Source organism: Pelophylax lessonae (genome assembly GCF_965119305.1).
Source record: "Pelophylax lessonae genome assembly, chromosome: 13".
NCBI lineage: Eukaryota > Metazoa > Chordata > Amphibia > Anura > Ranidae > Pelophylax > Pelophylax lessonae.
In genome coordinates, this window is record NC_138780.1 from 152250189 (window position 1) to 152264979 (window position 14791).

The following is a 14791-nucleotide window of genomic DNA, read 5'->3' on the forward strand; positions in this document are numbered from 1 at the left end:
AAAAATGCATTGATGTGAACATGTTCCATAGGAACCAATGTTAAAAAAATGTCCTGTATTTCTGCAAAAAGCATGAAAATACACATTGGTGTGAATGGAGCCTTAGGCTGGCCATACACTATACAATTCTCTTATTCAATTTCCTTTAGATTTACCTTAAACTATGTAGTGCAAAGGCCTGCCTGATTGCATACAAATTGAAAGTTTGTAGGTTTGACCCTATATTACATGGTTTTGGTAAAGCCCCGTACACACGTACCGATGGTCGGCATACAAATGTTCCTCTTTTCTCCCCGGGATGTCGGTGTCTGTTGAAAAGTGCAAAGACAGCACAAAGACAGCACAAGAATTTTGTCTGCAGACTTCAGCTGACTGCAGAAGTGATGTCATGTAATGGTTAACTTTCCCTGTGTTTTTAATTTTCTGAGCATGCCCAGTCTTGCAAATCTGCGGTCTGTCGGCCGAATTGTGTACTGACAGGCGAACAATCGTCCGTTCTGGTGTCGGCATACAAAAATTTTCATGTTTGCACGAAAGACTTTTGTCCGCGGATTGTGCGCAGACATCTGTCGGAGGCACCATACTAACACGCGTACAATCGGCAGATCCTTCGTCCACCGACGTTTGTATGCCGACGATCGGTACGTGTGTACGGGCCTTTAATCTAAAGGAAAGTTGCACAAGAAAATTGTATAGTGTATGGCCAGCCTTAGTCCGTAAGGTTCAATATTGAGTTGGCCCACCCTTTGCAGCTTTAACAGCTTTAACTCTTCTGGAAAGGCTGTCCAAATAGTTTAGGAGTGTGTCTATGGGAATGTTTGACCATTCTTCCAGAAGCGCATTTTTGAGGTCAGGCACTGATGTTGGGTGAGAAGGCCTGGCTTGCAGTCTCCATTCTAATTCATCTCAAAGGTATCGGGTTGAGGTCAGGACCAGGTCGGCCAGTCAAGTTCCTCCACTCCAAACTTGCTCATCCATGTCTTTTCGGACCTTGCTTTGTGCACTGGTCCTAATCAACTCCGCTCAAATTCATCCCAAATGTGTTCTATCGGGTTGAGGTCAGGACTCTGCAGGTCAGTCAGGTTCCTCCACCCCAAACTTGCTCATCCATGTCTTTTTGGACCTTGCTTTGTGCACTGGTCCAAATCATTTGGTTAAAATCATCTCCGCTCTATTTCATCCCAAAGGTGTTCTATCGGGTTGAGGTGCAGGCCAGTCAAGTTCCTCCACTCCAAACTCTCTTATCTATGTCTTGACAATAGGAGGAGTGAACAGAGTGATGACCTCATCAATGTGTTACTGCTCCTTTATTGTCCAATCAGCAGGCTGACAGCACAAAATTATTATTATTTTTTTTGTGAATGTATTTCTACAGTTCATCTATAAATCATTGCAGGGTAATTGTATATTTGGAATAAAGGAAAACACCAGCTGAAAGGAAGCAGATGGATGGTGAACCTGACCTGTCCCTTCTTTGCACTTGTTTACTCAGTGCCTTTCTCCATTTAACCGACATGTCCCTGTCACTGTCTAGCATTCAATATTATCATCCTTTGTGTTAAACAAATAAGAATCCCGGTGAGATTAAATAGCTCAGAAGTGAGAACACAGAAAATAGTGACATTCTGTCACAGTATCCATATTCCACTGGTGATCATATGAAAAAAATAATCAGTATTTCCTTTTATATATCAGTTTATATCATATTTACATATCACTTTATAATAAGAATTCCCAGTAATGTTATTTTTATTTTTTATGTGATCACCAAATTGTTGCCACTGATATCTCTGATCTCAGCACTGCAAGTGGAAATAATTAGTCAGTCCACATGCAATTAAAAAGTTAATCAAATGTGGAAAGAGCTTGATTAGCCAGTTTACCCAATTATTAGGCCACACATCTCTCATAGATGTGTTTAATCCTGGCACCTTATGCTGGCCATACAGTAGCTGAAAAATCGTTTGAAAATCTCTCATTTTGTCCACTCGTTCGTTTTTCTTCCAGTTAACCACTTCTGGACCTGAAGATTCTCCCCCTTAATGACCAGGCCATATTTAGCGATTCAGCACTGCGTTATTTTAACCACTTAAGCCCCGGAGGATTTGGCTGCTAAAGGACCAGGGTTTTTTTTGCGATTTTTTACTGCGTGACTTTAACGGACAATTGCGCGGTCGTGCGACGCTGTACCTAAACGAATTTGACGTCCTTTTTTTCCCACAAACAGAGCTTTCTTTTGGTGGTATTTGATCACCTGTGCGATTTTTTGATCACGCGCTATAAACAAAAAAAGAGCGTAAATTTTGCAAAAATAACAATATTTTTCACATTTTTTTATATGAAATTCCCCCAAAAAAAAAGTAAAAATCAAAATTTTTTAACATTTTTCGGCCAATTTGTTTTATGCTACCTATGTTTGGTAAAAAAAATCGCAAAAAGCGTATTTTGATTGGTTTGCGCAAAAGTTATCGCGTTTACTATCAAAGAGAAAGATTTTTGTCATTTTTGGTGTTTTTTTTTTTAACGCATAATGGCGGCGATCTGCGATTTTTTTTTCGGTACTGCGACATTGCGGCGGACAGATCGGACCCTTGACTGACATTTTTGACACTTTTGGGGTTACCAGTGACATTACTGCAGTAATCAGTGCTATACATATGCACTGTTACTGCAAAAATGACACTGGCAGGGAAGGGGTTAACTTTATTGGACAGGGAGGGGTTAAGTGTGTCCTAGGGGCGTGCTTTCTACTGTGTAGGGACATGGCTATTGGTGTAAAAGCAAAGATCAACCGTTCTACATAGTAGAACGGTCAGATCTTCACTTTTACACAGGGAGAACTGACAGGCAGCTTGTTTACACAAGCTGCTCTGTCTTTCTCCCTTCACAGGAGCGATCGTAGTGTGACCGGCGGACATCGAGTCCGCCGGTCACACGCACTGACTTGCCTGTGAACGAGCCGCGGCGGGCGCGCGCCTCGGCGGGCGCGCGCCCGCCCGCGATAGGCTCGCAAGTCAGTGACAGGCGAGTGACGTACCGATACGTCACTCTGCCTGGCCGGGGCTGACCGCCGCAGTATATAGTCGTGCGGCGGTCGGCAACCGGTTAATGGACAATTGCGCAGTCGTCCGATGCTGTACCCAAAAATTGATGTCCTTTTTTCCCCACAAATAGAGCTTTCTTTTGGTGGTATTTGATCACCTGTGCAATTTTTATTTTTTGCGCTATAAACAAAAAAAGAGCGACAATTCTGGAAAAAAAAAAAAAAACAATATTTTTCATATTCTGCTATATAACGTTCTCAAAAAAAAAAAGAAAATTTAAAAATCAAAATGTTTTTAACATTTTAAGCCAATTTGTTTTCTGCTACATATTTTTGGTAAAAAAAAATCCAAATAAGCGTATTTTGATTGGTTTGCGCAAAAGTTATCACGTCTACTAACTATGGGAAAGATTTATGTCATTTTTATTGTCTTTTTTTTTTTTTTTACGATCTGCGACTTTTAGCGGGACTTCAACATTGCGGCGAACAGATCGGACCCCTAACTGACATTTTTGACACTTTTGGGGGTACCAGTGACATTACTGCAGTAATCAGTGCTAAAAATATGCACTGTTACTGTAATAATGACACTGGCAGGGAAGGGGTTAACACTGTGGGGGATCAAGGAGTTAAATGTGAGCCTAGGGGAGTGATTCTAACTGTGGGGGGGGGGGGCGTGGCTTGTGAAATGATCATAGAGACCTGTGGATCTATATAGAAGGATCACAGGCGCTCTGTGATCATTCCAGGGAGAAGAAGGGTCAGCTGTGTTTACAACAGCTGACCGTTCTTCTCTCTCAGCGGGGAATGATCGCGGGTGTCAGGTGGCAATCGGAGCCGCCTGACTCATATATTGGCTTCCCCACTACCGAGTGGGGGCGGGAGCGCCGGCGTGCGCTCACCCCCTAGCTGCCTGCACGTGACCGACGTAGACCTACTTCGGTTTGCGCAGGAGTGCCACCCTGCCGCAGTAAAAAGGCGGCTGGTGGACAGCAACAGGTTAATGGGCACAAATAGAAAATCGCTTTTAACTTTTCAGAGCTGAAAAATCGAAGGAACAGTTTGCAAAATTCTGCCGAACAAACGATAAATTGAAAGGTTAATGTGTTTCTCGCCGGAACATTTTGCAATAGGCATATGTGACAAAATGAACGAGAAACTGATTAATTTACGACAATTGAATGATCATCCGCTCTCACGGCCGAGTGTTCCTTTTTCGAAAATGAGTTTGAATGATTTTGAGTATAGTGTATGGCCAGCATCCGTTTTGGCAGAAAAAAACGATTGATGCTTGTAAACGCGTGTAAATGCATCAAGTGTTTGGGCGTTAATTTTTTGGCCAGAATAATAATTACCTCTTTCCCAATAAAATGAATTAAAGCTCAGGTGCTTGATGCAGCAAGCGTTAACATGTGTTTACACGCATTAAGCATTTTTTTCTGCCAAAGTACTGCTGCTCCTGGATGTGCTGGCAGTATTTTTTTTTTCTGCTTCTAAATGCCTATGTGTGCATGGACCCAGGACCCATTGGAACAGGGACGTTTAGAGGCATAAAAAAAAAAAAAAATCACGATGACAGACGCCCCTAACAGCGTTAAAAGTGTCCAGTGTGCATGGGGCCTGATACAACATGTAAAATGAGGCTCATTTAATTGGATTTTACTTGTTACTTGTTACTTACTTATTTGTGCAACCTACTTGTACAATTTACTTAATACTTTAATATTAATTAATTTACTTAATTGTGTGATTTATTTAACCACTTCAATACCGCGCACTTTTAACCCCTTCCTGCCCAGGCCATGTTTCAGATTTCAGCTCTGTCACATTTTAAATGACAAATGCGTGGTTTTGTTCACACAACTAGAGCTTTCTGTTGGTGGTATTTCAATGATCACCACTGGGTTTTTTATTTTTTTGCTAAATAAAATTAAAAATACTGAAAATTTTGAAAAAAATGTGTTTGTCTTATCTTCTCTATTCTTTGTTATAACATTTTACAAATAAATAATCTTTCTTTAAAAAAAACTACCCCAAAATGTATTCTGCTACATTTCTATGGTGAAAATAACCCAAATCAGTGTATAATATTTAGTCTGTAAGAAAGCTATAGAGTCCACAAACTATAGCACATATCTGAAAATTGATCAATCCTGATGTACTGACGGCCTCTCTCGTTTCTTGAGGCCCTAAAATCCCAGGACAGTACAAACACCCCCCAAATAACCCCCTTTTTGAAAGTAGACAGTCCAAGGTATTTAGTAAGAGGCATGGTAGGTTTTTATTTAAGTTGTATTTTTTGTCATAATTTGGAAAATGAAAATATATTAAAAAAAATCCAAGTTTTTTTTAGATCCTGTCACCAGTGCAGTACATAATTTAACTTGTGTGGACAGTGATCAGGGACACTGACTGGTGACAGTATGAAAAAAATAAATAAAAAGCTTTATAATTTTTTTTTTCAATTTCTTTTTCTTTTTTTTAGTTTTATTTTTTTTAACACACTGTGACCAGAGCAAAATAATGTTACCATAGTAACATTGTACTACTCTGGGGAAGTGGTCATTTTTTTTTTTTTGCACATTGCTTATAGCAGTGAATTACATTGCTATAAGCAAGCATTTTACTGAATGAAACCAATTGTTTTGTTGTTATTAGCTGTGATTGGTCAAAGCTAATCACATGGTACAGATAAGATGTGATTGGCCCTGTCTGTACCATGTGATCACATTGACCAATCACAGCTAGCAAATCAATTGTACACAATGGATGGCATGCAAGGAAACCATCTATTATATACAACTGCTATGTGACCTGCTGTGGTTGGTCACAGCAGTCGCATGGTACTGGCAGGGAGATGGTACACTTATCAGTCATCGGCTGTGTCTCAGACACAGCCAGTGACAGATCATGCCACTGCCAGTCCCCACAAACAAGTCTTTCTGACAGGACATCATATGACGTCCACTCAGAACAGTAAAGCCACCACCGTCATTCTGCTATAGGCTGGGCGGGAGGATGTTAATAGATATGTGATGCATACTAGCACATTATGACATTGTCTTGCAGGGAAAAGATATGGAGCAGTCTCTCAGTGTGGGGCAATGCGGAGCAGTCTCTCAGTGTGGGGCAATGCGGAGCAGTCTCTCTCTGTGGGGCAATGTGGAGCAGTCTCTCTGTGTGGGGCAATGCGGAGCAGTCTCTCTCGGTGGGACAATGTGGAGCAGTCTCTCTCTGTGGGGAAATGCGGAGCAGTCTCTCTCTGTGCGGGGCAATATGGATCAGTCTCTCTCTGTGCGTGGCAATATGGATCAGTCTCTTTCTGTGCAGGGAAATGCAGAGCAGTCTCTCTCTGTGCAGGGCAATGCGGAGCAGTCTGTCTCTCCCTCTGTGGGGACAGAAATTAAGGGAAAATCTTTCCAGTTTGCCATGGGTGACAAAATACTAATGGGTTGCAATAAACCGCCTATACTACTGTATACTGAAAATAAGAAATATGTTTTTTGTCTTAATACCTGTCTTAAATCACAATGCTAATTGCATATTGTACTTGTTTGTAGCCTAAACACCGAAACTTGCACTTAAAACTGTATTTTTTTAAGTTCTGGAAATGCTAATAAAACATGGCTATGCCAGTAAATTTTGGGTGTTGTGTCAGTAAATTTCAATCTGGTAGGTTGGCAACACTGCCACTAGCATGTAGAAAGAGACTGGAAAGTAAACCAATTCCTATGTGTGTGGTTCTGTAATAAACCTGTTTCTGGAGCTGCCCTTTAAATGTTCAACAAACTGCACTGGCCTGTTAAAGGTGAACTCTGGGTAAATATTTAAAAAGATACCAGGTAAGAGACTCTATCACCTTGTGCATGGGAGAAAAAACTGTGCTTTACATATAGCATCCCTTACCCCCCTTTATACTTGGCTTTACTCTCTTGTAGCTCCTCTCTTCAGTGCATCCTGAAATTGGTACTATTGGTGAACCTGGGGGAGTCCCTCCTGGTTCTGTTGGTCCAAATGTGTAGCAAGAGTCTGATAGCTGAACCAATGTATGCAGCCGGTGCTAAAAAGCCGGTGTTCTGTGGCTGAGGACCCTTAAGTGGTTCCACAGATACAATTTGGTGTTGGATTCGGTAGTGTCTCCTAGGATCGGCAACCTGGGGGGGGGGGGGGGATCATTATTGGCATTATTCTATATTTCTGTTCTAAATAATGTTTATAAGTTGTTATGGTTAATAAATGGCCGCTGCGGCCAATTTTACTCCAAAACATTTGCTGGTAGTATCTTTTTAGTGTTAAGTTGGAAGTGGGGTTCAGAGGCCTACAGCGGTCTATGGGAGTACATTTCGCACTACCTCTGATATGTCTTAGTCATGTATTTTTAGTTTGCGAAAGTTCATTCATTACAAAATTAAATGGTAAAGGCAAACTTCTTTTGAAGTACTTTCAAATAACATTCATCAAGTCATTGAATGTACTTTTCATATGAATGTTCTTTCAAAAATCTACTAGTGTATAGCTAGCTTTAGGTAAACATCTTCTCTCAATATCTCAATATACAGTATTATTACATTCTTAGTACTATTATTAGTAGTATAGCCATAGCTCCCAACTGACCCTGATCTCGAGTGACTGTCCCTGATTTGGAATAAAGTTCCTCTGTCCCTCTTTCCTCCACATTTGTCCATCATTTTGGTCTGATCTATATAGGTATATATAGAAGGCACTATTTATGTTTAAAAAAAAAGTGTTTCCCAGTGCTAACCTTTCATCCAATTTCTAAATTGCTGCAGTTGTAAATTTCAAAAGCCATTATAAAGGAATAGTAGTGGTAAAAAAAAAAAAAAAAACAGTAAGATTAGTTAAACACAGGTTTAACAAATCATTTTTTGCATAGTTCTCCTTTAAGGGGGTGTGGCAAGAGGTGTGTCCTATGCCTACATACGTGGCAAGAGGTGTGTCCTATGCCTGCATACGTGGAAAGAGGTGTGTCCTATGCCTACATATACTTTTGCTAATAGGTGTCCCTCATTTCCATCTCAAAAAGTTGAGAGGTAAGATATAGTACTATTCTTGGTATGTATTTTTCCTTCACTTGCACTGTGTATGTGTCACAGGTAAACCTATAAAGAAAAAACCTTTAAATAAATATATCTGTCTGTGTTGCCTATAGGAACCATATGTTTGCCTTTCATTCTTTGCGTGCAGGAGTAAAAATTAAAGGGAGTGGCCGGTTATTTGATGTGCAGCACTGACAGTTGGGGAGAGCATAGAGAGGAGAATAGTTGGATTTGATGAACATAGATGATGGTCATAACATTGTGGGTACAAAAATGACCGCTAATGGCTAGAAGAATGGAATTGATCAGTCTAAATGATTTTCCAACTTGATGTAAAATCGTTCTCTGCAGACAGTCCTTTCAGCAAATGTTATCAAAGCAAGCAATCATTTAGAGTACAGGGCAGCCACAATGTAAAAGATATCTGCTTTTGTTTAAAGCACAAATGGTCAGAAAAGACTGACCACCCTGAAATAACTCCATTCACATAAATGGTTATAAAACATTACCATTATTCATCTAAGTATGATCATTTTATGTATGATAAGATACCAAATCTATAGCAAAACTTTTAAGGCCTCATGCACACTGGATGTTTAGCCCCGGAGCATGAGATCCCAGTGTTTTGGTGCAGGTGGGAGGCATAGGTGCACTTTCCAGTCCAGCTGCCAGAAGCCTGCAAAACTCTATGAGAGGCCTCAAGCTGCTGCGGGTAGATGGGGCAGGACTAAACACTGATGTTTAGGGCAGTATGCATATAGCCAGATGCAGGTTATTTTTTCTGCTGTAGGTGGCGCTCAACCACACTGGCATTGTAGTTGGAGGGGAAGTCAGGAGGAACAAGATTCCTCTATGGTTTCCAGGGGAACTGGGGAAGCTATCTGATTGGATCTGATTGGATGCTGCCACCCCATGCAACTGTGGCAGCCATCTTTCAGTCAGGCAGAGCCTATTTAAGGCCTTTTTAAGACCCAGGTTCCTAGGCTTGGCACACATTTCTTGTGCGGATAGTGTAGGGAAAGGTCACTCTTCTGACAGGGTCAGTGATTAGTGGCAGGGACGAGTAGGGAAAGGATAAGGACACACCATCCTTCCTGGACACCTCCCCAATTGGGTACGGACCGGCCAGGCCGCATTCTGCCCCTCAAGGCAGACGGTGTCGGCACGCCCAAGACCTGCTCTGCTACTCATCGCTGTTGCATTCTGTGAGTGATCCTGGTCAGGCGCCTTCTTGCCAGACTTGTGAATTGCTGAATTTTTACAGTAATGTAGCGCTACTCCCATAGGAGCCGCAAGGATATTGCCCAGGTTTTCCCCAGATGTTTTGCCCAGCAGAAAGGCACACAAGCTCAATCACACGTTTCTTCAATGACCAGTCTAGTGATGTTGTTTTGTTGTTTTTATTTTTGGACAACTTGGATAGGGTTGAGGGAATGGTGTGGGATACCTAAAAAAACAAGAACTATGTAAAACTTAACCACTTTACCACCGGAGGATTTTGCTGTCTTACGTCCAGGCCACTTTTTGCGATTCGGAGCTGTGCGAATTTAACTGACAATTGCGCGGTCGTGCGACGCCGTACCCAAACGAAATTTACGTCCTTTTTTTCCCACAAACAGAGCTTTCTTTTGGTGGTATTTGATCACCTGTGCGATTTTTACTTTTTGTGCTATAAACAAAATAATCGCGTTTATTTTGAAAAAATAACAATATTTTTAACATTTTTTTATATGAAATTCCCCCCCAAAAAAATTTAAAAATCAAAATCTTTTTAAATTTTTGGCCAATTTGTTTTCTGCTACCTATGTTTGGTAAAAAAAAATCACAATAAGCGTATTTTGATTGGTTTGCGCAAAAGTTATTGCGTTTACTAACTAAGGGAAAGATTTCTGTCATTTTTGGTGTTTTTTTTTTAACGAGTAATGGCGGCGATCTGTGATTTTTTTGGCGGGACTGCGACATTGCGGCGGACAGATCGGACCCTTGACTGACATTTTTGACACTTTTAGGGGTACCAGTGACATTTCTACAGTAATCAGTGCTATAAATATGCACTGTTACTGTAAAAATGACACTGGCAGGGAAGGGGTTAATTTTATTGGAGAGGGAGGGGTTAATGTATGCCTGGTGCTTACTGACGTGTGTGGGGGGAGGTGAATGAGTGACACAGGGACAGATCGCATGTTCAGCTATGCTGAACCCTGCAATCTGTCACTGTTTGTCACTTAGGAGATCCGCCCGCTCTGTTTACACAAGCGGGCGGATCTCCAAACTCAATTCCCCAACGATCGAGGAAGAGCAGCGGCGATCGCCGCTGCCCCTCTCCTGTCCCGACTCCCGCTGTGACTGAAAACAGCGGGAGCGCGCCTACAAGGGGAGTAGTCCAGCGACGTAGGTCTACGTCGCTGGACGGAATCGAGCCACTTTGCCGCAGTACAGTCAACGTGACTGGTCGGCAAGTGGTTAAGGACTGTGTATTGTCTCTGGAAAAAGTTGTAGTAAAGTATGTGCTTGCAACAAACAGGGGATTTAAAGCGATTTGAGTTGAGCTCTAGAAGACCAAAGTTTAAAGTAGATTTATATAGTGTATTGGTGCCAACATCCCTAGTTAGAACGAGTGGTAGTTTTTGGTTCCTCGGACCAGTAAGTGGGACTTTGAGGCAATAAAAGTAATATGCGTTTTAACGTTTATCATAAAACAATGTTTATCGTAAAACAATATTTAGCATGTACAAGACATGAAATGTTGAGTGCGAGAGTAGAGCACTCAACATTTCATGTCTTGTACATGCTAAATATTGTTTTACGATAAACATTGTTTTATGATAAACGTTAAAACGCATATTACTTTTATTGCCTCAAAGTCCCACTTACTGGTCCGAGGAACCAAAAACTACCACTCGTACAAACAGGGGATTTAGCTTTGAGGTAGTAGTAGTAGTAGTAGTAGTAGTTAAACACACATTCCTTTCTTTAGAGCCACAAGAGCAGAGTCCTTTTTAGAGGATTGGGTGGACTCTCAGAACCATCTGTACACAAGGCCCAAGGACAGCTGGTTGCCTCCTCCAAACTTCCAAGTAATGCCTATCTCCAGTGATGCCAGACCAGATCTTCAGCAGAAAGTCCCTCAGTCAGCTCCCTGTGGTCTCAATTTACAGGCCCTCAGGTCACCCACGAACAGCAAGCACATGGTAGCATTGCCCTGGAGGGCAGCAAGCCCTCCAGGCTGGACTAATCCTTTCCAGGAAAAGACCCAGAGCCCCTTGTGCTCAGAGAAGATATACAGCAACCCAGCATGCCATCAGGGCCCAGCTCCCTGGGATTGGCTAAATGCATTTACCTTTGATAAAATCATTTTTGATGAAACGCGTCAGTCTTTTCCTTATGCAGCCAGGACCATGCCAAAGACTGCTTGATCTGTGTATCTTTCACTCACTGCCTAATCTTCCTGGATATTTGTAAGGGTACCTTTTTTCTTTTAATAAATCTATTTAAAGTAGAATTACACTATGTTTGCTTTGTCTGGGATTATCCTTTCTATGTAACCTGGAGAGAGAGGAGATTTATCTCATCTGACCCTCTGACCGCAAACTGGAACATCCGTTATTGTAGTTTGAAGACCCAAGGACATTGTATGAGCCCATTTGACCCTTTTGTCATACGGCAATTTGGGTCCATTTGTTCCGGTGAGCACAATTATTTTTCTTTCCTGTCGGTGTTGGGATTTGGTGTCCTCTGTGGATCCCACACATCACCCTGGAATCCTATTATTACGTTTTTCACTTGGGACTTTTTTGATATTATATTCACACCAATTACCATATTTGATTTAATATATATCTTTATTGAGTATATTTTTTTCTTAGCGGTGCACGTTATTTTTATTTATTCTGTTTTTAAACACATGTCAGTTGAGTGTGCTAGCTGCTTCATTTTTATTAGTTAGCGCAGTCTATATATATACATTCTCAGGAAATGAGGCATGCTGTATCTGACTTGTTGCAGCTTCTAATACACAGAGAGGTGCACACAGGAGCAGCAGAAAACAAGTAACCTGGATAGGAGGGATGACATATAGAGGAACCAATGGCCTCAATTTTCCTCCTTGAGATGCTGAATACCGGTGGGAGGGAGCGGAGGAGAAGCTGGCTTTTAGTGGCGTCAGGAGGAAATGAAGGGCATTGGTTCCTCTATATGCCGCCTCCACCACCCCTCCTATCCAGATTTAGAATCAAATGTGGTAGGGAAGTCACAGAGGTACAATGACCCAGAGTTTAAACTCCAGTAGGAAGTGATGCAGAGCTCGGAGATCAGTAAGAAGTGACGCAGAGGTCAAAGATCAGTAGGACATGACGCAGAGGTCAGAGATTAGTAGGAAGTGACGCAGAGGTCAGAGATCAGTAGGAAGAGATACAGAGCTCAGAGATCATTAAGAAGTGACACATTGGTCAGAGATCAGGAGGGCGTGACACAGAGGCCCCCCACATCATTTATTTTATATAAATATATAATTTAGAAAATATTATGTATATTGTTATCTTCTTCTATAATTTACCTCCGGACCAGTCCACCAAACACCCACTGTATGTCCTCAGTCCTCCTGTCACTCCTGTGTCTTGTGCGCCCACTGCCCTAGAAGATTCAGCCTGCTCTGCGTGAGATGGACTGACGTTATTGCGCTCACCACGATTACATGAGGGACATTCCCCAGAGGAGATGCTCTGCCTCCTCCATACTCCTCAGTTTGCACTATGGGCGCCAGTATGAGATGGGGAAATGCCACCGTAACACACTTCACTTCTTGGGAGTCAATTTGCAGCCCCCCTCCAAGTGCTGCCTGGGTCCAATGGACCCAGCGGGACCCATGGTAGGGCCGGCCCTGCCACAGTGTATAATGGAACATATTTTGGTGTGCCTCAAAGACCAACAGGCTTAGCGACTGATCAGTTTCTGTTTTAAAGCTGCGTTCCGGCCTCGGGGGTCAAATTTAGATAAAAATACCCCCGGGACAGTCAGGGCTAGCACATTCCACAATGGAGAGCCTCTGAACTGTCCCGGGTCGCACTTACCTGTAAGAAGAAATACTTACCTTGAAAAGTTCTTCTCCAGCGCTGCCATCTCAGGTGTAGGCGTCCTCTTCTGGGGCCTCTTCGGTGACGTCGGAGTCCCACAATGCACTGCACCAGCCCCGCCGGGCATGCCCAGAAGCTGTTTAGCAGGGAATGGCGCGCCTGCACCGGAAGTGACAAGCGGGGCCGGTGCAGGCGCATTGACTCCTGGGAGCAATGACGTTCAGCTCCCAGGAGTCATCGCAAACCGGAAGAGACGGCGCGGGCCGCGGCCACAGAGGGAGGAAGTGGAAGGAAGGTGAGTATATTTTCTTCAATATCAAGGTAAGTGACCAAAAAAAAAAAATTGGGAGCATCCATTTCTTTTTCAGGTGGCCCTCATCAAGCGGATGGCCCAAAATCGATTTTTTCGATTTTGAGGCCGGAACTCCGCTTTAAGTAATGTTTTTCTCTATCCTTTATATTAATTAAATGTTAAAATTTCTTAATAAAAGGTTGCTATGGCCATTTTCACTCCATTCGTTGTGTGGTCTATGTTATTGGGATAGTTAAGGTGAAATGGTTGGTGGGTGAGTTTAGTATGGCCTTCCAGCCAGTAGTAAGGGTCGAGGACATCTATTCTACACTGGTCAAGCAGTATTCGCACACATATCTGAACAAAAGATGCAATTTCAGTGAGGTTTCCATTGATGTCTATGGAGAGGAAAATCGCATTGGACCGCAGTAAACTCACACAGGACCCTTTTTGTTGCTGCGAAGCAATCGGAATGCATAGATGTGAACAACCGTCATTGGACATGTTGTGTTTTTGGATGACGTGCGAATCTAGGCTTTTTGTAACGCATCAGATTTGCAATAAATTTTCATCAGTCTGAACCGGCACTTACTGATCATCTTTCAGGCAAAACAAACAGTTACCCCTTGCAGTATAGAGGGAAACCCACTGGAAATGTTTTTTTATTCCCCTGAGTTCAGCTTTAACACCCATCTTCTTTGAGTTGGCTAGATTGCACTTTTCTTCAAGTGGTAAGATCTGTGTGAGCAATAATGAGTCCTTCCAACAGTCACAGACTCTCATTATTGTCTCCTTGGGCAGCCCTAATGGCCGATCTTCACTTGAGTGCCGTGTTGGACATCCAGGGTGACCAGTGTTATGCTTTTAGACCATTTCAGCTGACTGAGACTTTCAAATGAATGTTTCTGTGAAAAGATAGGTGTGACTGCGTACGTGCAGAATTACAGTTTACATTTCAGTTAACGACGTGAAACATCGCCCTCGGATCTGCCTTCTTTCACGTCTCAATCTAGCCCAGCTTTTACTGAATGGGCGTTCATCACAAGAAGGCCAATGTTTCCTATCAAACATTACTGCCATTTGCCATGCAAAATCCATAAAGGGAGTAGCAGAAGTGCTCTGGGCAGACACTTTATAACAGAATCAGCCACTAAAATACCGTAAACTGGCTTGAAATAACCTTTTAAGTATCAGTCCGAGTCAAGCATCTGTTTCAGTAATGCATATATAATTCTCTGCACTATATGTATATTGATCTCTGCCCCCCTACACACACACACACACACACACTTACTTGTGTGCTGCATACTTTATTACAGCTACTGGC